Below are 21,558 nucleotides of genomic sequence, written 5' to 3'. Positions count from 1 at the left end.
TTCACTGTTCCTTTTTTACTTTTATTTTTATTGTTTTTGGAGTAATTAAAATGTTCAAAAATCAACAGTAATGAATGAATGCACAGCTTTATGATGATACTGTGAACCAGTGATTAGGTACTTTAATTATATCTCAAAAAAAAATCATTGAAGATCAAAAAAGTAACATCTAGCCTCTGTTCCTTTTGAGTGCTACAGAAAAGCTCTGTTTCCAGTTCCTTACACTTGCAGGGACTGCCTTATTTAAAGAGGAATATTTAAAAGTACACTCTGGTTAAAGATGAAACGACAATAAGTGGTTATTTTAAAAAAGACAAAAGTCCTCAAACACAAAAAATATAAGTGAAGAAATAATAGTAACAAAATTTTGGAGACTAGAAGGGTTGAGCAGAAATCTCAGAAAGCTGAATCATAAATCAGGCAGTGTTTTAGGATACCTAATTTCCAGCACAGCCCCAGTCTGTGTATACAGCATGCGTTTACAGCAGAGTATACATCGTAGTTTCCCAAAGGCTACACGATGTGATTTCTCAACAGAGTGAATGCAGAAGCAAGTGTAAGCATCCAGCTGGCTTCTATTAACCCAAACATTAAAGAGGTTTGTGAAAATATAAAACACTGCTTCTCTTCTATTTTTTGAGAATAATTTTCCTTAAAAATGTCACTCATGTTAATATGTAAAGAGTTTATCATTGCAAATTTTAAATAAATAGATTTTCCCCCAGTTTAAATTTCTAATAGGCTATAAATACCAATAAAAATACCTCATATAAACAAAACCTCTTTGGGACCCTCAACAATGTTTGAGAGGACAGAGAGTCCTGAAACTAAAAAAGTTTCAAAACTGTCAACTGGAAGGATGGAAGGCAGGGTAGGGAAATGAGTGCATATGGGGTAAAAGAGAATGAAACCCTCATCCTGGATGGTGAAAAGAGCCTAAGACTGGAAAATCTAGAAACAGTTTAATAAGCATGGTTATTTAAAATGAGGAAGTGTACACAAAGAAATCTACACAAAGTTCAAAGTGTTAACCTCTCTGGCTACATTGTCCAATAATGCAGACATCGTCCCATGTGGTTATTGAGCACTTGAAATGTGGCTAGTGTGACTGAGGACCTATATTTGCTTGCTTATTTTATTTTAATTAATTAAAATTAAGTATAAAGATTGAAGCATTATAAAATCTTTCCATTTAACTCAACTTTGTGATTTTGCGGAGATTACATTTCACTTTAATGTATCACTGTGTAAGATATTAGTGCCATATTGTAGTACAGGTATCAGGTACGTGTGGTTTTTAATGCCTCACTAATAATGCTTTTATACTGATAAAACATGATAAATACATTTAACATGATAAAATTTTTGGCTATACTGGGTTAAATATACTATTAATATGAATTTTACTATTTCTTTTAAACCTTTTTTCATGCAGCCACTAGAAATTACATATGCGGCTCACATTATATTTCTACTATATAATGCTGTTTTAGGAAGATATTTTTGAGGGGCCCCCAGAAGAGGAAAGCTGCTTTTCACAACTACGACTCTTTGTGGGCAGACAATTCTCCATGTGTACCCCACATTTCTGCATGTCTTGCAAGTTATGTACCTAACTGCCCTTTTCTTCCAGACTATTTTTTCAAGGATGTTTGAATAGCAAAAAGCATTGCAAGATGTAGCACTTCTCTTGCTAGCAAAGGACAAGCAGACTTATCTACTGCCCACTAAAAAAGATTCAGGTTCCCTCAGTTCAGGGTTCCTTTCTTATAATGGGTAGGTCTCATCTGGCTCTATGCATACCACCCTCAACAAATCAACATAAAAAAATTGCTAATACTTGTTTTCAATTTTTTTAAAAGGCTATTTCCATTGCTATAGGTAGTTTTTAATTTTTTTTTAAAGGCTATTTCCATTGCTATAGGTAATGAATGGTCCTTCATCTCTGGCCCAGGAGTCTTGGGTGTTCTATCAGCATCTATGAAAGCTGTGGCAGACTTGTTAGCTTCTGAGGGTAAAATCTTGGACTTTTCATAGTTCTCGACTCTTTTACCACTATCTGCCTTGTAAAACAATAAGCATTTATAACTTTGTTTACAATAAAGGTTAAAGTTTTAAATCTTAAAAATAATGATAAAATTTAGAGCAAGAAAGATGGTTAATCAGTTTCTAAAGGTAGCTGATGGCAATCAATATTCTAACAATGGCCTGATAAGCAGAACTTCCTTCCCTATGTTCTACCTTCTTTATATAAGCCCACTGTTAAATCTCACGTTAAAGCAATTTTATAACATAAAATTAAAAAATACATAATAATCAATACACTTTTCAATGCTGTGCTCCTAATTTAAGTTGGACGAATTAAATAAAATTAGATTTCATCTATGTGATCATCTACAGTACAGTTGTAGAGAATTTTTTCCCCCACTTACTCATTATACCCCTCTGGGACAAAACAGATCTTAAATAACTAACCCTTGCATCTCATTTGTTACTGGAAATAGTATTCAGTACTCTCTTCTCTCCCCCTGCCTGTTTTCCCAGAGCCAAAAACAGCTGAGAGGCTGGGGAAGGAATTGAAACCTACCATTTCTGCCTAAGGACTTGAAGGAAAGATGACACACCCCAGGCTGTGCAACACAGTGGAAAGCTGTAAATTCATCAGGAGGAAATGAAAGGGAGGTAAGGGAAGGAGAGAATGTTCCATCTGCAGGGATCCAAGAAGGCTTCCTAGATTACAACTGACCTGGATCCTAAATAATGGGCAAGAGTTAGATGTTAGGAGAGAAATACATTCCCTTCTTTCTATGCATGCTTAGGAAGCAGAAACCAGGAGTCAAAGAAGTGTGAAAGGAAGAAGAGATCATGATGTGCTACAAAAGCAGTTTTAAAAAGAAGAGGAAGTTAAAAATAATAATAATAATAAAGAAAAGAAGAGGAAGGTGAGTAAGAGATAGTAGCTTTTTGCCACTCATGGTCCACAGCCCTAGGGACAACCATCCCCGCTCTGTTATGACACTAAGTCTGTTTGTTTCCCCATAACGTGACCCACAATAATGAATGCATTTCTAAGCACATCTGTGGAAACCAGTGTAGGATTTTAGTAAAGAAATCAGTGGAATGATGATCAACAGGGGTCACTTTCACATACGCACAGAACAAATGAGTAAAATGATCACGTCATAATAAAGAGCCCATCTGAGAAGTAGCCTGATAAGCTGAGAAAAATTCCATGCAGTAGCAGCAACAGCTTGGCTCCAGGGTTAGCTCTGCCTCCCCACCCCCACCCCCCAGGACAGCTCCTCATCCATGAAAAGGTTTGTAATTATGAAATCTTCCAGTAATTAGGAAGACAGTCAAACCTTCCCCTACAAAGAAGGAAACTGGGAAGAACCAAGACACTGTTCTGGAAACTTCCTTTGCAAATATAAAGCAAACAAACAGTAAGTGCAGAGACTAGATCTGATTTCTGGTTTGTTCTCTGAATGCCTTCCCTTCCTTGATCCCAGCCCTCCACCCTCCCACCCCCACTCCCACACGCTGATTCAGTGTGTGAATGTTTGAGATTAAAGGTTGATGTTCTGCATTTGAGTCTCTCTTTTAACACCCAATGAAAGCCGAAAGGATGAAAGAAGACTCAATACCTGGCTTGGGTTATTACCGGGGACCACACATCAATGAGTCATAAAAGAGAAGAGATGGAATGAGGAAGCCAGCAAGGCCAGATACTATGTATTAAGAATGAGCTTGCTGAGAGTCTCTCATTCCTCGAGCCATCTCTTTTTTCAGGTCAAACTGTCTGCGTCCTTTGGCCATCAGAGCAGGGCCATGGCTGAAGGAGCAGGGCTTAAAGACACGGGCTGCAGCTCAGAACTAAGGCAAAAGTGGGAATGTCCTAGGGAGACGGCTACTCAATTTGAAGAGAAGTTGAGGATCATGTGCCCTCAAGGCTTCAAACTCCCACTACTCCTAGTACTTTCTCAATATCCTTCATCCGACTTCTCTTTAAATTTTAATTTTAGGGAAAAAAAAACCATATATGGTTTTACTCATACAACTTTCACACACTCTCTTGAAAGCCAAAGAAATGCCTATTATTGTACTTAAGTATTAGAATTAAGAAATTATATTAGTACTTAGGAAAAGCAAATGATTTTTCTGCCTCCGTCTGTGACAGTTTTAACTTTGAGGGATATTATTGCAATACAATTTCTTTGCAATGATTTTTTTTTTTAAAGATGTTGCTGACTTAGAACTTGACTAGACATCCTCAGATAGGTGAGCATTTAGAAAAAGAAATTATTTGAAAAAGGATATTTAAATGAATTTAAGGCAGGCATTGAAGGAAATATATTTAAAGGAAGACAGGACCTCAGGGTTTTTCTTAAAAGAAAAAAAAGAACCTTTTCAAGTTCAGTGTCACAAAAATTTTGGACATAAAGAGCAAAGATTATCTGTCTGACTCCTTCTCAAAGGCCACTGTTTCCCACTGCCTACAGCGTGACCGCATAGTTTCCTAAAAGGATGAGTAATGGCTAGACTAACTTTAAATGGGAAAAAATCTGTCCTCTGAAGCAGTAAGTAGAATTCATTTGCAGAGGATGCTCTGATAGGCTTTGACAACGGAAACATATCTATTAATGATTTTTTTTAAGGTAATAGCGTATATATTTTAAGGAATCTTCAACATCATTACTGTTTAGGCCAAAAAAAAAAAGAGTCTAAACAATCACACTGCCCACTCTGACATTCCAGACTGAGGAGTAACGAACACTTTTCCTTTCACCCAGAATTAGGTAGTTTATAGAACTGAAATGAGCCCAGTTTGAAGGAATCAAATGTTAGATGTGAAAGTTTCTTTAAAAGTTCATTTTGTCCACTCTTCATTTTAAAGGTGAGAAAACCAAGGCTGAGAGTTTAAGCAAATGGCTGGGCCACAGGCCAACAACATTTTAACAGGGACATCTACAGTGGCTCTGTGTTGGCCCTGTGGTCACCGAGCTAGATGAAACCGCAAACCACCCTAGCTTGTTTTGCAGGCCAGAGGTGCTGGCATTTCTGAGAAATCTCCATTTCAAGTACTCTAGCCACGTGAGCTCTCCCAAGGTCCCAGAAACTCTAATTCCAAAATACCAGATTCCCTCATTTGCAGAGGTAACCCCCAAATACTGGCTGTCACCACGTATCTGCAGCATTTTCGACTTGCCAAACATGATCACCAGGGTAGGAATTCTCATTCCAAACAGCAAGACAATAAAGCTAGACTTTAGCAAGAATAAGAAGTGGTTTCTGCTTGCCTGATTTGATTTCCCTCAACCTGTTCAAAATCCAGCTCCATCCCTACGTTTCCAGAACCACAATGATTATCCTTCTTTGAAATCCAACATCATTCACTATTGGAGGCCACACAGTAAAATAAAAAGTGTGAAGCCAACAAAAATGGGCATATATATGCTGACATAAGTCATTTCCTAAAGTGTGGCTTCAGCAAATTACTTTACCTTTCCAAGTCTCGGTGTTCTCATCTGAAAAATGGAGATCATAACACCTTCTTATGGATTTGGGTGATGATAAAATAACCTATAAAGCAATTCACACAACGGTTGGTACAAAGCAGCTGCTCAATAAACAGGAAATTCTCATCACCGCTCACTTCAGCACTTAATCCCACATAAGCCTGGTCCATACACATGTTGAGGTGAGCTCTAGGGTCTAGCCTGCCCTGGGCTTCTCCCCCAGCCTCCTTTCCTCACTCCTATGGGCACTGCTCCCTGGCCCTAGAATGGGCTTCTTGGGAAGGACTAAAAACTTGGAAGGAAAAAAACGTCCATTTATTTTAAAATCCATTCCACACTGTCCACACACACCCCCCATCCCTCCCACTCCCTGCAAAAAAAAAGGCAGGACAACATCTTGCATGCTTTTTGTTAAATGTGCCTTCTAGGTCATAGTCTTTTCCAGATAAGAAACAAAAGTAGAGGACTCCAATGTTTCAAAGGTCGGAGTGGCAGGGAATGAAACATGAATTCCACACGTTCTGGGCTGGGCCTTCCATAAAGGACCCAGAAAGGAAATGCCTCATCCTGACTGGTGTTCTCATCTGTCCTTGAGATTGACCTTAACCTTTCTGGACTTTGGGCTCCTCATTTGCCCGAAGGAGAAGCTGGATCTAACTATGGTCCCCAACTCCTGAGTGATAAAGGGCAGATGAAGCCATAGAGAAGTGGGGGTGGGGGGGGAGCACCCAGGGGTTCATGGCTCAGGAAAGTGGAGGAAGATGAGTGAGGACTGTACAGTGGAAAAGACTAATAGTGCTGTATTTTCTCAATTCCAGGAAACACTGTTTTCCTTACAGTAACATGTTTTTGTGAAATGGATATGCATTTGATGCACTGTCACATTTTCATTGCCTTGGTGGTGTTTCCTCAAAAGCCTGCTCAATTAAATGGATGATGTATTTATAATAAAACTCAGAATCGAGGAAACTGTTAATATTAACAGTCAGCAAGCTAACTGATGGCAGGGATGGTAGCTCCACATTGCGGATGTAATTAACACTATTGCATTGTGGTTAAGATAGGAAGTGTTCTGTTCTGTATGTTACCGCCATAAAAAGAAAACAACAACAAAAAATCAGCAAGTACTGTCCCAAGCATTTGACACGTATTTTCTCATTTTAGTTCTCACAATGACCCTGTAAATAGCTGCTTTCATTCTCACTTAAAGGTTAAGGAATCTGAGCCCTTAGCTACTTTGAATAGGGACATTTGGTCCAGTTTAGCAGCTGTAAGAGGTGAGGTCCCAGATCAATCCAGGGCTGACTCCCCAGGGAGTGGAGGAGCAAAGGAGGGTCTTACTCTCTGACTAAGAACAACACTGGATTCCCGTTACTAGCAGCTTCTACCTCCTGAACCTCCCAAACTTCCCGCAGGTACAAATATGACACACATACACACACTGCCCCTTATGAAGGCTTCAGTTCTAAGATGTATCAGAGCAACCTCTGCAACCCTCATCTGACTCTCAATAATTCTCTGGAAGGCGGCTTCACAGACATGGGTGGCGAACCGTGTCCACCATTCTCATTTGACCTAAATTACCTAAATTACTCATCATTTGATAAGTGTGAAATTCTTGCCAAAGCTAAGAATGAAATAATTCTCTATCTGATGACATGGAAGGAGGTTTGTGAGCGGAAAAGGTATTCAGAAATGAGGTGCACCACAGTATGTACAGAATAAGCCCTTTAAAAACAAGCCACTGAATGCATTGTAAACGTGCGCTAGAAAAAAAATCAATAAGCATGTACCCAAAACTATCCTGGGGAGGTAGGGCGGGAGAAGCCCAGTGTTAGAGGGATGTTTATTCATACACTTCTGCAATGTTTGAATTTTTAATTTTCATTTGGTTAATTTTTTTTTTATTGCAAACTGGGATAAAATAGCCCCCAGTCCTCAAACAAAAGCTCTAGTTAAATATATTTCCAAAGCATTATAGTAAAGATAATTCCCAAAAGAACAAAAAAGCCACTTACAATCCCACTCCTCATACACATTATCTGAGTTCACTTTTCACATTTCCCTTGGTGGCTTGTCCATGAATGCCACAGATTTACACTACTGCTCAGATGGAATAGCCAAGGAAAGATGCAGTTTCCAATTGTGCTTTTCTTGTTTAATAGATATTAAAGAGCCTTCTTTGTTCCTTGCTACAATTAGTTTGTGCCTCTTGGCTGCAAACCAAGGGTTTTTTCAAGTTACATTGTTATAAACATGAGCTGTGTGTATCTTTGCATGCTCATAGCTTTGTTTTCTTTCGGCTTTTTAAGGATTCCTTTGGAATTCCCAGGACTGGGATTCTTGGGACTACATGTACTAACTTTTATGGTTACTGATTATCTTCCAAAGAGATTATACTTCTTTATACTGCCACCAGTAATACGTGACTATCATTTTCTCTATATTTATTGTGTAATTATTACAATTAAATAATACATATCATATACTTGTAATTATTTTGTCATCATTGCAACTGTAAAATGGTAAATTACTGACATTTTATTATTTTTTTTTGATTACTAATGGCAGAATATTTTCTTGAGTTTCTTTGTGAGAGGCAGGAGAGTATGGTAGCAATGATTTCAGGTTCTGGAACCCAACTGACTTCAGTAAATCCTTAATCTCTGCCTGCTTCAGTTTACTGGTGTAAAAAAAAGAATTCAACTGAGACGATGATCATATATAGCTTAGAGTTTTATAAAGAGCGGGTAAGCCAACCGATACAGCATCTATGTATATTCGACACATAATAAACCATTAAAAAACATTACCAATTCATTATTGTTTTTGCTTTCTGTTGTCTGAACTTTGTTCAAATCTTTCATTCACATCTAAAGGTAACTTTTTCAGATCCTGAAAATGAGAAATCATATTTCAAGTTTACTAACAAATGCCCAAAAAGTCTCAATTTAATTCCACACTGAGCATCTTTTATACAAAGTAGATTCTTAAATTCTAGAGAAAAATACAAACAAAAATAACGCATATTCGCTGCTCTCAAGGAATTCACAGAGTGGTTTTCTGGGGGAAATTACAGGTTTGGTCAATATAGTTAAAAACTATTTTTGGAACAATGCAACCACTGTAGAGCTGAAAGGACCTTTAAACAGCATCTGGTCCCACTAGGAACACTAATTTGCAAAGCTCTTATTAGATCTTAATGATGGGGGTGGATTCTAGGGTCCAATAAATTAAGAGAATTGTGGGCATAAAGTTAAAAATGATTCCACACTGCTGGGCTTCTTAGCACTAAGATGGTAACATTCACTGTAAACACTTAAAAACAGGGATATGGTATTCAGCATTTCTTTAAGATTTTTGATCAAGAAAACTATAGGGGCACATAATCAGACTGCAAGGAAAATGTCTGTCCCCTCCCAAGCTGCATTTCCATCCTAAACAAAGAGGAAGCGGAGGGACAGATGCATTAAGTGACTTTTCTAAGGTTAAAGAACAGGGGAAGGCTGGGGCTAGCAGAACAATTTTTTTTATTTTTTCTTGGCAGGGTGACCCAGAGAACCCCAGATGGGAAAACCTGGCATTCCTTTGTGGTTAATGTCAATCAAACATTGCTTTTATTTTTTCATTTGCTCTTTCAATGTAGATCAAATTTTATAACAACCAAAAAAGAAGGGGGAGGGTAAATAAATACTTCTGTAGGAGCTGAACAAAAAATCTAGCCTAATTTATTTTTGATATTTACATTTCATTTTTTACCCAATATGATTTTACTGAGCTTATCAATCTACTTTGTAAGCCAAGCAATTAGTCAATTACATCCACCAGCAAAAATTGGGTCCGTTCTTAACTGTTGTAATTTAGCAAAAAGGACATTCCTTGAATTGTCAAAAATATCTGTGTACACCAAAATAGGTGTTCATTTTAAAGGCATTCATCTAATTAGAGGTGCCGTACACTTAAAAAAAATTTTTTTTAAGCCGTCTCACATTTTCAGGAAACTCCCAAGTTCTCTGATAGAAAGCAATCAACCTAACATTGTTAAGTCTATAATTTACTTTTAAAAATACTTTTGCACAGCCACTAAGAAATAAATGTCAATTCTCACCTACATCTACATCTATACCCTGAAGGCTAGGACAGGTTAATTGTCCTAATTAGGAACATATTCCAGGGATGGTGACATTCTAGAAGCCACTAAGTGCTTTGGGCATTTTAATTATAAGCCAGAGGCTTTATTAATTAACATAAAGGATGTTCGAAATAGATTTTCCTTGCTGAATTTAACCACTTTGTTAGTTAGCCTAAAGGATGTCAGCAATGGGTTAACACCGATGAGCTCTGGGCTGCTTCATCTAGGTGGGTGGACTAGGGATATTTTAGAGGCACTTGCAGGAATAGGGCAAACAATAGACTTTCCCAGGAAAAGCCACACAGCCTGGACCCTTCAGGATGGAGCCCCAAGCTCACTTCTGCATCCAGCTGCTGATTCCAGAATATTCTTCATCACTAGATGGTCAGGCGAGTCCTGTTGCTAGAGAACAGGCACACGTGCCTTCAGTGAAAAGCCCTGGACAGGGTAGGGCTGACCAGAGACTTGCTTGTACCTTCCTCGCCTGCTAGTATAGTTGCTCAGGAAAAGGGAGCTGTAGCCCTCAGCAATCATAATCTGTTTACAAAAAAGAACCAAACTGGTTTAGGCCATTTCACAACAAAAGCTGCTGAGGTCTGGCTTGGGGATAAAAGGGTGGGAAACTGCGTCATCCACATTTAAGGGATTTAAAGCATTTATCTGCTCAGAAGCAGGGGATGAAAACACAAGATTTCTGCAAGTCCCTAGATTTAAAGTGGTGCCTTTAAAAGAAGTTTAATGTCGATTAAATCATACAGAGAAAGCCCTGGATACCTCCACTCCCACCCCACTGCCTCCCTCCAGCCCAAAGACCCATGCCCTGGGAATTTCTGAATTCCCTCTAGAGTTTTCTTTTGATGTCTTTGGAAAATTGAAAGCCCCACCAAGGCAGCTAACCCAGTTAGCCTATCAAGTCCGCAGTTCATTACCTTTGACCCAACACAAAATAATGTCTACCTCGCCTGGCCCACCCCAGAATGACGAGCAAACCCTGGTCCAATCAATCGGAGTCAAGCTAACATCCTCTTTACATCTATAAAAATCGTCTGCCATTCCTAGAACCCTGAATCTACCTCAGTTCTTGCTGTGGTCTGCAAGTTGACTCTGATTTGTCTTTCGACAATGTACACATTTCAACACACAAGACACACACACATTATCCATTGCTGCTCAGAATTTTAGCACTTACGTTTAGTATCAATTTTATTATCCACTTGATGGTCTACAGGAGTGTATCATAGTGAAGAGAGAAATATACATATATTGAGGGTAATTACTCAGTTTTTATTGAAAAGGTGGCAAATTTTAAAACTTATGAACCCTAACAGTAAAAACTTTGAATAAGTTTCCTCAATATGTGCATATATTTTTTTAAATTATGTTTGAACTACTGTAATAATGGTAGGTATATGATAAGCCACAAAGATAAGGAAATGGTTAAATGAAACTTATTAGTTCTGCTTTTGGAAATAAACTTCTCAGTCACTACAAATGAGTACAGACATACCTCATTTTATTGCGCTTTGCAGATACTGTGTTTTTCACAAATTGAAGGTTTGTGGCAAGCCTGCATCAAGCAAATCTATTTCTAACAGCATGTGCTCACTTTATGCCTCTGTGTCACATTTTAATTAAGTTACATACATTGTTTTTAGACATAATGCTACTGCACACTTAACAGTCTACAGTATAGTCTAAACATACTTTTATATGCACTGGGAAACCAAAAAGTTCATGACTTGCTTTATTGCAATATTCGTTTTATTGCAAACTGAACCTGCAGTATCTCCAAAGTACACCTGTATAATTATTTGTAATAAAAGCAATCAGACTTCATTACTTTTTGAAACAGCAAACATTTTGTGATATAGCAGTTTGAAGGTCTGCTTCAACGTTCAGTATATATTAACTTTTTGTTGTAATGGCTGTGTGGGCTGACAGGGGTGCATTAAGGACGCTGGTAGTTCACTCTTAGCTCTGTTACCTTGATTTCCATCTATCCATCAATTATACAAAATTTGTGGGTGAAATTCAGCTGGTTTCAATCAATTGCCCTTGCAAACTATTCAGCATGTGTTACATTTTTATAAAACTTAAATAGTTCAAAGTGCATCGATACTTTCACTTAAAAGACTTGAAAACTAGTTAGATAATTCTTTTCCAAGGTTTTTTTGTTTGTTTGTTTTTCTACACGGGCAGGCACCGGGAATCGAACCGGGGTCTCCAGCACGGCAGGTGAGAACTCAGCCTGTTGAGCCACCGTGGCCCATCCCTTCCAAGTTTTTTTAAAGATCTTTTTATTATTTTTTAAGAGTTTTGATGTCACAGATGTACAATATATTTTGGCAACATGTTCACATTACAATGAAAACATGTCCAAACAGCCATTTACAAATTGCCTCTCTTGGCACAAATTTCTTTTGAAAAGCAGTCACGCCCCCTCTTCTTTTAAGAGCCTCACATGTTAACTCTCCTCTCCAAACTCTCTCTCGACAGGTACAGCAAAATTGGAAGAGGGCAGCAAATTTGGGACCCTGGTCTTTTTGTTAAAGACAGATGCCACTCACTGCCTAATGGGTACGGGTTTTACCCTGGAGTGATGGAGAATGCTCTGAACTAGATGGAGATGGTGGTCGTGCAACACTGTGAATGTAGGACATGCCACCGAATGATTCACTTTAAAATGGTTAATTTTATGGTATGTGAATTTTGCCAATAAATTATTGCTTAAAAAGAAAGAAAGATGCAGACATCTGTGAGTTCAGTCACTGTTAGGTGCACAAGAAAACCAGAGATACTCCCAGTGGTGCAAAGGACGGCCATTTTTCCTCTCCAGTGCATTACAATAGATTACAAAGCTTCAGCTACTATCACGTCATACCTTGACATACGTTCAAAAAGGCCATTTCTGTACCTCAGCTTGTTCAGGGGAATGGAGAAGGTCCAGAGAGAATCAGTGTGTTAGTCCACCAATAAGTCATTCAGGGATAAATCTAAGTGCACCAGTTGAGAGATGGTCTCATTTAAAGCCCTTGAGTTTATCAAATTAAACACCTGAATGGCACAAACCATGCCTCCTAAATTGTAATCCCGCACAATACACTTAATAGCTGGATGAGTGGGTCCCTGCCTGGATGAGGAGCCCCCTCTTCTCCACCTTACAAAGCCACAGTCACCACTGAGGACACAAGACTGAGGAAGGCACTGCTGGCAATCCATATAGCTTGATTTCTTAAAAGTCCATAAATCATAAATAGCAGTTATCAAGCTTTCCTTCAACACCCTAGAGGAACGTCATTCTCATCTCATCTGGATGCCAATCCATTTGGCTGGCAATGGCCTCGACTTCATTTTCTGTCCTACGCAACTGACAGACACACTAAGCTCCAGGTGACAGGGCTGGAACTCAATATGGCAGAATGGTTTCAACTGGATGGAGGCCATCCCCTAGGAGATTGGCTCTCAACCTTGGCTGCACACTGGAACCACTGGGAACCTTTTAAAAAATACCAATACCTGAGTTCCCTTCCCTGAGATTCGATGGAATTGGTCTGAAGTTTGTCCTGGGCATCAGGATTTTAAAAGCTCTCTGGATGTTTTTAATGTACAGTCAGCGTTAAGAACCATTATCATGCACTTATACCTGCATGGTGGGGAGGGGGCTTGAAAAGGCCTCACCGTAGAGATCCTACTGTCCATCAGAAGGGTATGCTCTCAATTGAGCATCACTGCGTTTAGGCATCAAGTGTAAGGTTAAAGGTGGGAAGTAATTTGTAGAAAAGGTGGCGAGAGGCTATTTCAGGTTTAATGGTAAGAAACATCCATAATAAGACCATTAACAAAGACCATCTCCAAGCCCAATAAATAGAAAGGAGCCCTCACAATTTCTGGCCCCCAAATCTACAGGCATCTCTATCCATCCTTTCCCTCCCTCTCTCTCTCCTTCCAAAGACCAATCCCTCTACTTGTGTTCTGGAATCATCCTCTCGCCTTCCCTGAAACCTGGCCCTATAATTTCTTTCTCTCACCTGCATTTTTAGTCACTTCCTCTGTACCAAAAACTTCCCTGCAGCAACAGGACATTTTCAGGGCTCTCTAATCTCAACTTGAAAAAAGAAAAGGAAACCACTAGAATCTATACTTCCTCCATATCTGGTTATCCCTATATGGCTCCTCAGGGCCCTTAACTGGCTTCCCCTCTGTTCTAGTCTGCTAGCTGTCAGAATGCAACATACCAGAAACAGAATGGCTTTCAAAAAGGGGAATTTAATGAGCTGCTAGTTTACAGTTCTGAGGCCGAGAAAATGTTCCAATTAAAACAAGTCTATAAAAATGTCCAATCTAAGGCATCCAGGGAAAGATACCTTGGTTCAAGAAGGCTGATAAAGTTCAGGGTTTCTCTCTCAAGTGGAAGGGTACATGGTGAACACAGTCAGAATTTCTCTCTCATTTGGAAAGGTGCATGGTGAACATGGTCAGGGTTCCTCTCTCATCTGGAAGGGCACATGGTGAACAGGCGTCATCTGCTAGCTTTCTCTCCTGGCTTCCTGTTTCATGAAGCTCCCCAGGAGGCATTTTCCTTCTTCATCTCCAAAGGTCTCTGGCTGCTGCACTCTGCTTCTCGTGGCTATATTGTTCTGCTCTGCTCTCTATGAATCTCTTTCTTTCTCCAAAATGCTTCCTCTTTTATAGGACTCCAGAAATTAATCAAGACTCACCCAAATGGGTGGAGACATGCCTCTACCTAATCCATCTTAACAACCACTATTGATTAAATCACATCTCCGGGGAGATGATCTAACTACAGTTTCAAACATACAGTGCTGAATAGGGATTAGAAGAAGTAGCTGCCTTTACAAAATGGGATTAGGATTAAAACATGGCTTTTCTAGGGTACATACATCATTTCAAACCAGCACACCCTCCTCTCCAAACCAATGATCAAACTCTTCAAGGCCAGCACCTTTTTCTCCTTATTCTACATATCTCTTTGGATGATCTTTTTCACTCGCAATGATTATTTACATGCAACAGCTCCCGAAACATGCAGTTCCACGCCAGATCTCTTTCATAAATTCCAGCTGCCTACTCATCTCCACTTGGATATCTCACAAACAAACTATGTCCAAACTGGGATTATCTTCCCTCTCCCCCACCTCATTCCAACCTGCTCCTCCTCCAGTGTTCCCTAGCACCATAAATGGTTTTGCCATCCCTTCCCACTCAGTTATTTTTTGCCAGAAGCTTCTGAATCATCCTTGATACCTCCCTCTCCATCAACCATATCCAAATAATCACTACCTTCTTACTGATTTTAAATACAAGTTCAATCTCTCCTTCTTTCTCCCTCTGCCATATACTTCTATCAAGGACCATTGCACCATCTCTATTTCTAGCTTCCTCATCTCTCACCTGGGTTAGGATGGATGACTCGCAGCCATTCTCCCCCTCCCCAGCACAGCCACATGACTGTGGGGGCTGGGTCTGCACCAGGTGACCAGCTGAGGGTATGAAGCCTTTGATCCTGGCCTAGCTGAGAGAAAGAAGTTCCATGTTTTCTAACTGGTCCACCCAGAAGGAAAACCTTTTTCTAGTCTGCACCAGACATGATATAGGTCTACCCCTCCAAATCACTTTCTACACAGCATCAACAACAGGGATCATTTTCCACTTAAAACACTGCAATGGTTCCCACCATCATTCGTTAAAGCCCCCCTCTGAAAATAGCCCATGAGGTTCCTAACTTCCTCCCTCATCCCAAATCACACTTCCCCCTTGGTATCAACCCTTTCAGCACAGAACTCTACCTCTAATTCACCTGACCACTTCTTACTCATTTTACAGCACACATTTTAGGGAAGCCTTCCCTGAGCCATCCCCAAACTAGGTGAGGTTCCCAGATTACATGCTCTCCTGATACCCTCTGCTTTTCTGAAGCATCACTTAGGATGGTGATTCTGTGATTATTTGCTAGTCTGTCTACTCCTTGGGCCACTAGATTTGATGCCTCATAAAGGCAGAGACCTTCTATGTTGTTCAAATTGATGCCTGGTGCTCAGTATATAGTTACTCAATGAATGAAATGTCTGAATGAATAGGTCACTCAGGCACCCGGGACCCTACCAAACAATCTGGCCACCACTTTGGCAAAAGAAAAATTAATCCCAGGAGAGTTTCTTAGCAACTTTATTATGTTGACTGCCAAATAGAAGCAGAACTCCCAACCAGAAGCAGGGCAGTCAAGGCATCACAAACTCTGGACACTTGGTGGCAGCAGTCCTATTTCCTGTTTTGAATTTGCGATTGCAGCCATCTTTTCAGCTCTGGACAAAGGCTTCCATGGGGCTAGTTCCACGGGCATTCCACCTATGCAGGTAGGTGCACAGGGCCCACACCTGGGTTAATGTTCTGCTGCCTGGAGCCAACTTGAAATTATTAATTTTTGAACAAGGAGACCCGCAAGGTAGCATGCCATCCTGAGTTTAACAAATTAGTTTGATTTCTGGAAGGACCTAATGGACAGCCAATCCCTTACGAAGGATGCATCTTTTATAACCAGAACTGTGTTTGAAACTTGCCTGAGCTCACTGAAGACTTAAAGAAGAGGGCCACATTTTCAGGACAGTTCTACCTTCTGATATGAGCCATATCATTCATCATTTAGAGTTCATGACTTCTTACAATTTAACATTGAGATCCTAATTTCATAAAATCAGGATTTTTCAGGGTACAGAAATAACATGCTTTTCTTAGTGACTGATATTAGCTAAAAAATTTTTAGTTTTTCTAAAACTAAAGTCTACTCAACATGATTTAATCACTCTGAGTCTCAGTATTAAAATTTTGCTCAGTATTAAAATTCAGCTTGGGGGTTCTAATATTTAGAGATTTGGTCAATTTTCCCAACTCAACAAGCATGATCAATTGCCACTCCATCATCCTAAAGAAAATGGAAAGCCACCAAATATACTACAAGGAAAAATGAAACTATAGCTTCCTTTTTTAGTTTATAACATTTTTAATTTCGTGAAATTTAACAAATTTCTTAGGCAACAAAAACTTGCCGAACACAATGGCGGTTTATTCACCTTTATTATAAAAATGTTTTAAAAGATCAGATGTTCAAACTTTAGGGATAGCCTCTGTAGTTCTTAAAAGTTTGACACTAACTGTATCTTGGTTTGTAGTTTAGATCATAAAGGTCTAGAGCGATGATTCTAACCAGGGGCGATTCTGCCATGCAGGGGACATCTGGAAATGTCTGGAGACCTTTTTGGTTGACATAAGTGTGTGTGTGGGGGGAGACTGGGTTACTGGGATGCAGTGGCTAGAGGCCAGGGATGTTGCTAAACATCCTAAAATACACAAGATAATCCCAACAAAAAACTACCTGGCCCAAAATGTCCAAGGTGTCCAGATTGAGAAATCGAGAAACACTGGCCTATACGTACACAACATCTTCCTGAAACAGACAACAAAGAAGCACTGAGAACCCAGTCAATCCTCTAGCGTCAAAGCCAATTTGGGTAAGAATTCAGACAGTCCCCAAGACTGGTATGAACAGCCACTGGGCGCACCCTTCTTACACAAGGAGTTAGGTATGTGAAATCACACACTAGAACCGTGAATATATTTTTCATTTGAGTTAATATTAAAATCAGTAACAAAATTCTTTGGCTGGCCCATAAAAGACTACTCAATGCTGCTGAAATATTGTACACGTCACAGAAAAGAGAATCTGAGAAACAGAAGAGACCATTTTCAATAGTACTAATTTCCGTTTCTTAACTACCTCATTTCATAAAAAAAGTACAATACTAACATAGATCTGAATTTTCCACTTGCCTGAGATGGTCATCACCAGTTACAGCAGTTTCTAAGGCAGGGAGTTGCAAACTGATGATTTGTGAACCAAATATGATTTGATTCTTGGTGTTTTTTAAAACAGTAATAAATAAAGAGTCAATATTTAAAATCACACTGTACATTTTTTTAAATGAAGATTTTTTTACTCTTAGGGGAAAAAAGAAAAAGAAGTCGTAAGATCTGCCCATAATGGGTCAAAAATCCCTGTATGGTCACTAGCAGAAGTAGCAGACACTCACCCAAATTTAACCAAACCATGCCCATTACCTTGTTTAGTATAACAGTAACCATCATCCAGAAAAAGGAGATAATTTCCTGATCCCAATTCTAGGGGAAAATATTTTTCTTGGTGTTAAGCAACTCAATCATAATGGAAAAGAAGCAGCATGTAAGCCAAAAGCAGTCTTATAATTAATGAAGGATGAAATCCAGGCGAAATGAGGGGCGGAGGGTAGGGAGTTAGCAGAGGAGGTGGCAGAAACCTTCAAGTCTTCCCCATGAAATGGAAAAAACCCAGCAACCTCTATCATCTACCAATAAAACACTTCTTAAAAAAAAACTAAATTTACAGTATGGTACATTGTTTTTAAAAGAGTGGAGTTAGTCATAACTAAGAACTCAAAGTTTCCTGAAACTACTATTTGAAGGCCTGAAAAAAAAATAAAATATCCACTGACCAAAAGCAGATAGCCAGGTCTTTCCCTCCGGCTTCAGAAGTGAAATCTGTTAGCAAATCTTGAGGGAGGCAGGCTAGTCTGGAGCGGCCGAGGTTCCTGGCAGAAAATTTACACTGAACTTTAAAGACCATCAACCCCTCCTCCCGCCCGCTGTAAAACAAACCTGCCTTTCAGAACAGCGCTGGGATGGGGGCAGAAGGCCAGAAAAGGGGGGAGGACCCCAAGTCCCTGATGACAACTCACTGCTTCGCGTACCACATTCAGACCACAGAAAGCTGTGGCCAAGTTCTCATGCAAACACCACGTATCTTGCCAATTCACCTGCCCTCCCAATATATGTAAAGAGAAGACTCTTCCTTCTAGGAAGAAAGAACGAGGCAAAGGGTGTGCAGAACGACGTTTAGACCAAATCTACAGAACGTCGGCCCCGACAGAACTTACTTCCACCTGGCGCGCCCCTAAGCCCAGCCTGCATCTGCAGAGGCGACCTCGTCCACCATGGAAGATGGGTCAGTGTTTTACGTTGCCCTGGAGGTGAAAGCCCTGCAAGGAGAAAAGAAGCTGTGAGCAACAGATTCTTCCACTTCAAAATGAGTTAGAAACCAAAAACTCAAAAAGTATTTGACTCAGAGATTGGTACTAAAAAAAAAAAAAAGCTGCCGCCACCTAGGAGGGGCGTGGCCTCCTCATTTAAAAAGAATCACCTGTTTCCACAATGAATCCAGCAGGGCGAGTTTCCTAGTAGAGTGAAGAAAAGGGAGAAGACAAAGGTAGACGGGTGATGAGGGCTTCTGAGCCCCCGGCCAGCGTCTCCTTTTCTAAGTGTTTGCCCAAGGGCGAATCATTTCTCTTCCTAGCGTCGGCTTCGTTCTCAGCATAAAATGGGAGTAATAACGCCTTCTTTAGCAGGACTGTGGTCAGGACTAAATGAAGTTAAATGAAGTAAAAGCGCTGGCCCCCAAGTGGCGGGAGTACTCGTACGCTCCTTGCCAATCCAGTCAACCAACCCCTCGTATTTCTAAGTTCCAACTCGCTGCGCGGACCAGCGGGAAAGAAGCCACCAGAAAGTGACTTCCAGGTAACATTGGCCACCGGTTCCCTGGCCGCGGGTCCCACTGATAGGATGGGAAAAGAGAGCCCCACGAGGGGCCGCCGCCCCATCCCCGGCCCGAGCGCACTCGCCAGCCGCGGACTCCAGCAGGGCGCCCGCTCGCTCTCGGCCTCGGCTCGGCTTCCTCTTCCCTCGCCGAGCCCACCCCGCCCAGAGCACCGGGGCCCCGGCTAAGAGCCAGCTTCCTCCCTTCCATCACTCCCCCAAAAGGACGCGGGTAAGCAGTAGGTTACCTGCAGCCAGCGTCTGGCCTCCGCGGTGCAGGAGGGACCCCGCTGCGCTCACCGCGCGGGGCCGCCCCACGCCCTAGGCGCACCCGCCCCGCGCAGCGCTCCCGACGCCCCGGAGCCGCGCCTCCCTGCCTCCCACCCGCGCACCCCGCCCCTGCCCTGGGTCCGCCCCCCGAGACCGAGGCTCCGGCCGGCTCTCCCGCCTGGCCCACCTCCACCGGCGCGGGGCTGGGGGGGGTCGATCGGCTCCTGCGCCGAGGTCAGCGCGCCCTCTGGGCATTACCGAGAGCAGGCATCCTTGTGTCTCCTCCCTCCAGCTTCTCAGATCCGCCCTGGTAATGTCTTCTGAGAATGGCCTGAGGGAGATGGGGCCCTCTGTGCGTTCTCCTCTTCTTAAAAATTTTGTGGCTACCCCCGGGTCGCAGGAAACGCAAGGTTTGCTTTTCCTGATGTTAAAAGAGAAGTTATGTTCTATAACCAGGACAAAAGTTAAAATGCCAAGGTACTTTATATCTTATGAAGTTTAGAGATGGCCATTATAGTTTTTGTTTTCTTTTTTTTCGGTTGCAAAAAATATTTAGCATTTAAAAACTTCTTAAATTCGTGAGCATTTTCACATAAGACCTAAAATCAAATTAAATTGCGGGACACGCCAATACTACTACTCGGTATATACCCAGAAGAGCTGAAAGCAGTTACACAAACAGACATTTGCACACCGATGTTCATAGCAGCGTATTCACAATTGCCAAAAGATGGAAACAATCCAAGTGCCCGTCAAGAGAAGAGTGTATTAACAAAATGTGGTATATACATATGATGGAATATTATGCGGCAGTAAGACGAAATGACATCCTGAACAACATGACAAGATGGCTGAGCCTTGAGGACGTAATGCTGAGTGTAATAAGCCAGACACAAAAGGATAGATAGTTTATGATTTCACATTTATGACCATGGTAAAGGTAAAATCAGAGGCTCATTATACAGAATATAGCAGATCTAGAGATACACAGAAGCTCGAGATGGGTGAACAGTTTGCTAATGAGATTGAATTTAATTGTAAGGAAATGGAAATGAAGGCAGTTCACTAGTGGGTCTATATATTACCATACTGAAGGTGAATATGATTGAAAGGGGTTGTACGGACTCATGTTTCCCACCAATTAACACTACAAATATAAATAAGTTCTTGCATGGACTACTGCAAAAGTATGAATCTTGTATAAAGAGTGTACAATTTCAGGGTATGGGGGAAAAGTGATGTTGCATGCTCTGGGCTATGTTTAACAGAAAAATATCAACAGTACTTCAGCAATACCTAAGGTACATAATGGGGGAGGGACAAGAGTTAGGGGGAGGTTTGGATTTTGTATTTGGTGAGGGTGTGTTTATCGGCTTTCTCTTGGGAATAATGAAATTATCTAAAATTGAGAGTGTTGATGGACTGTTGACTTTGAACATTATACATGAGGCCCAGTAGATAGAGGTGGCTGAAAGATGTACTGAGAAGTAGACTGGTAAACAATGGTGTAAAAACATGATTGAACATGGTGCTGCTCCAAAAAGGAAGGGGGCAACAGTGGTTCAGTGGCAGAGTTCTTGCCTGCCATGCTGAGACCCAGGTTCGATTCCTGGTGCCTGCCTATGTGAAAAAAAAAAAAAAATAGGAACAAAATCGTGAGGCATCCAACAATGTGAATGAACCTGTGGGACATTTGGTGGGGCAAAATAAGCCAGGAACAAAAGAGCAAATATTGTACGATCTCATTTAGAAAATACTTATAAGAAAACTGGGCCTAGATTGTAAGCTCTTATAGCAGTCACATTAAAAAAAAAATTGTGGGACAACCCACAGTCTTGTGAAAAGCAGAAAACACCGCCCTCCTGCCCTTACATCACATAGCTCTCTGTCACAATTATAAGTGTTGTCACAATCTACTTCGTAGTGAAATAAATACCGTGTCTGTCTTCCCCTGGATTTTTAGCTCTTCGAGAGCAGTATAGGGTTTTATGTCTTCGTGGC

The 21,558-nt window shown here is 40.8% G+C and overlaps 1 protein-coding gene across 6 annotated transcripts in view; it reads right to left on the bottom strand.

The window, feature by feature from the left end:
- Window positions 1-19,930, bottom strand: part of GCNT1 (glucosaminyl (N-acetyl) transferase 1) — a 29,597-nt gene extending 9,667 nt beyond the window's left edge. Inside the window, exons 1-2 of one of the 6 annotated variants that reach the window (XM_077148460.1) lie at window positions 19,816-19,930; window positions 18,633-18,734 (exon numbers count right to left, since the gene is read on the bottom strand). The gene's annotated coding sequence lies outside the window, so the exon portion shown is untranslated. The other 5 variants (XM_077148459.1, XM_077148455.1, XM_077148458.1 and 2 more) reach the window with 5 other exon arrangements.
- Between the last annotated feature and the right edge of the window lie 1,628 nt (window positions 19,931-21,558).

This window comes from Tamandua tetradactyla, chromosome 2, assembly GCF_023851605.1.
Source record: "Tamandua tetradactyla isolate mTamTet1 chromosome 2, mTamTet1.pri, whole genome shotgun sequence".
In the NCBI taxonomy this organism is placed as follows: Eukaryota; Metazoa; Chordata; class Mammalia; order Pilosa; family Myrmecophagidae; genus Tamandua; species Tamandua tetradactyla.
Note: the sequence above shows the minus strand (reverse complement) of the source record. Positions and strands in the feature narration are given on the sequence as shown.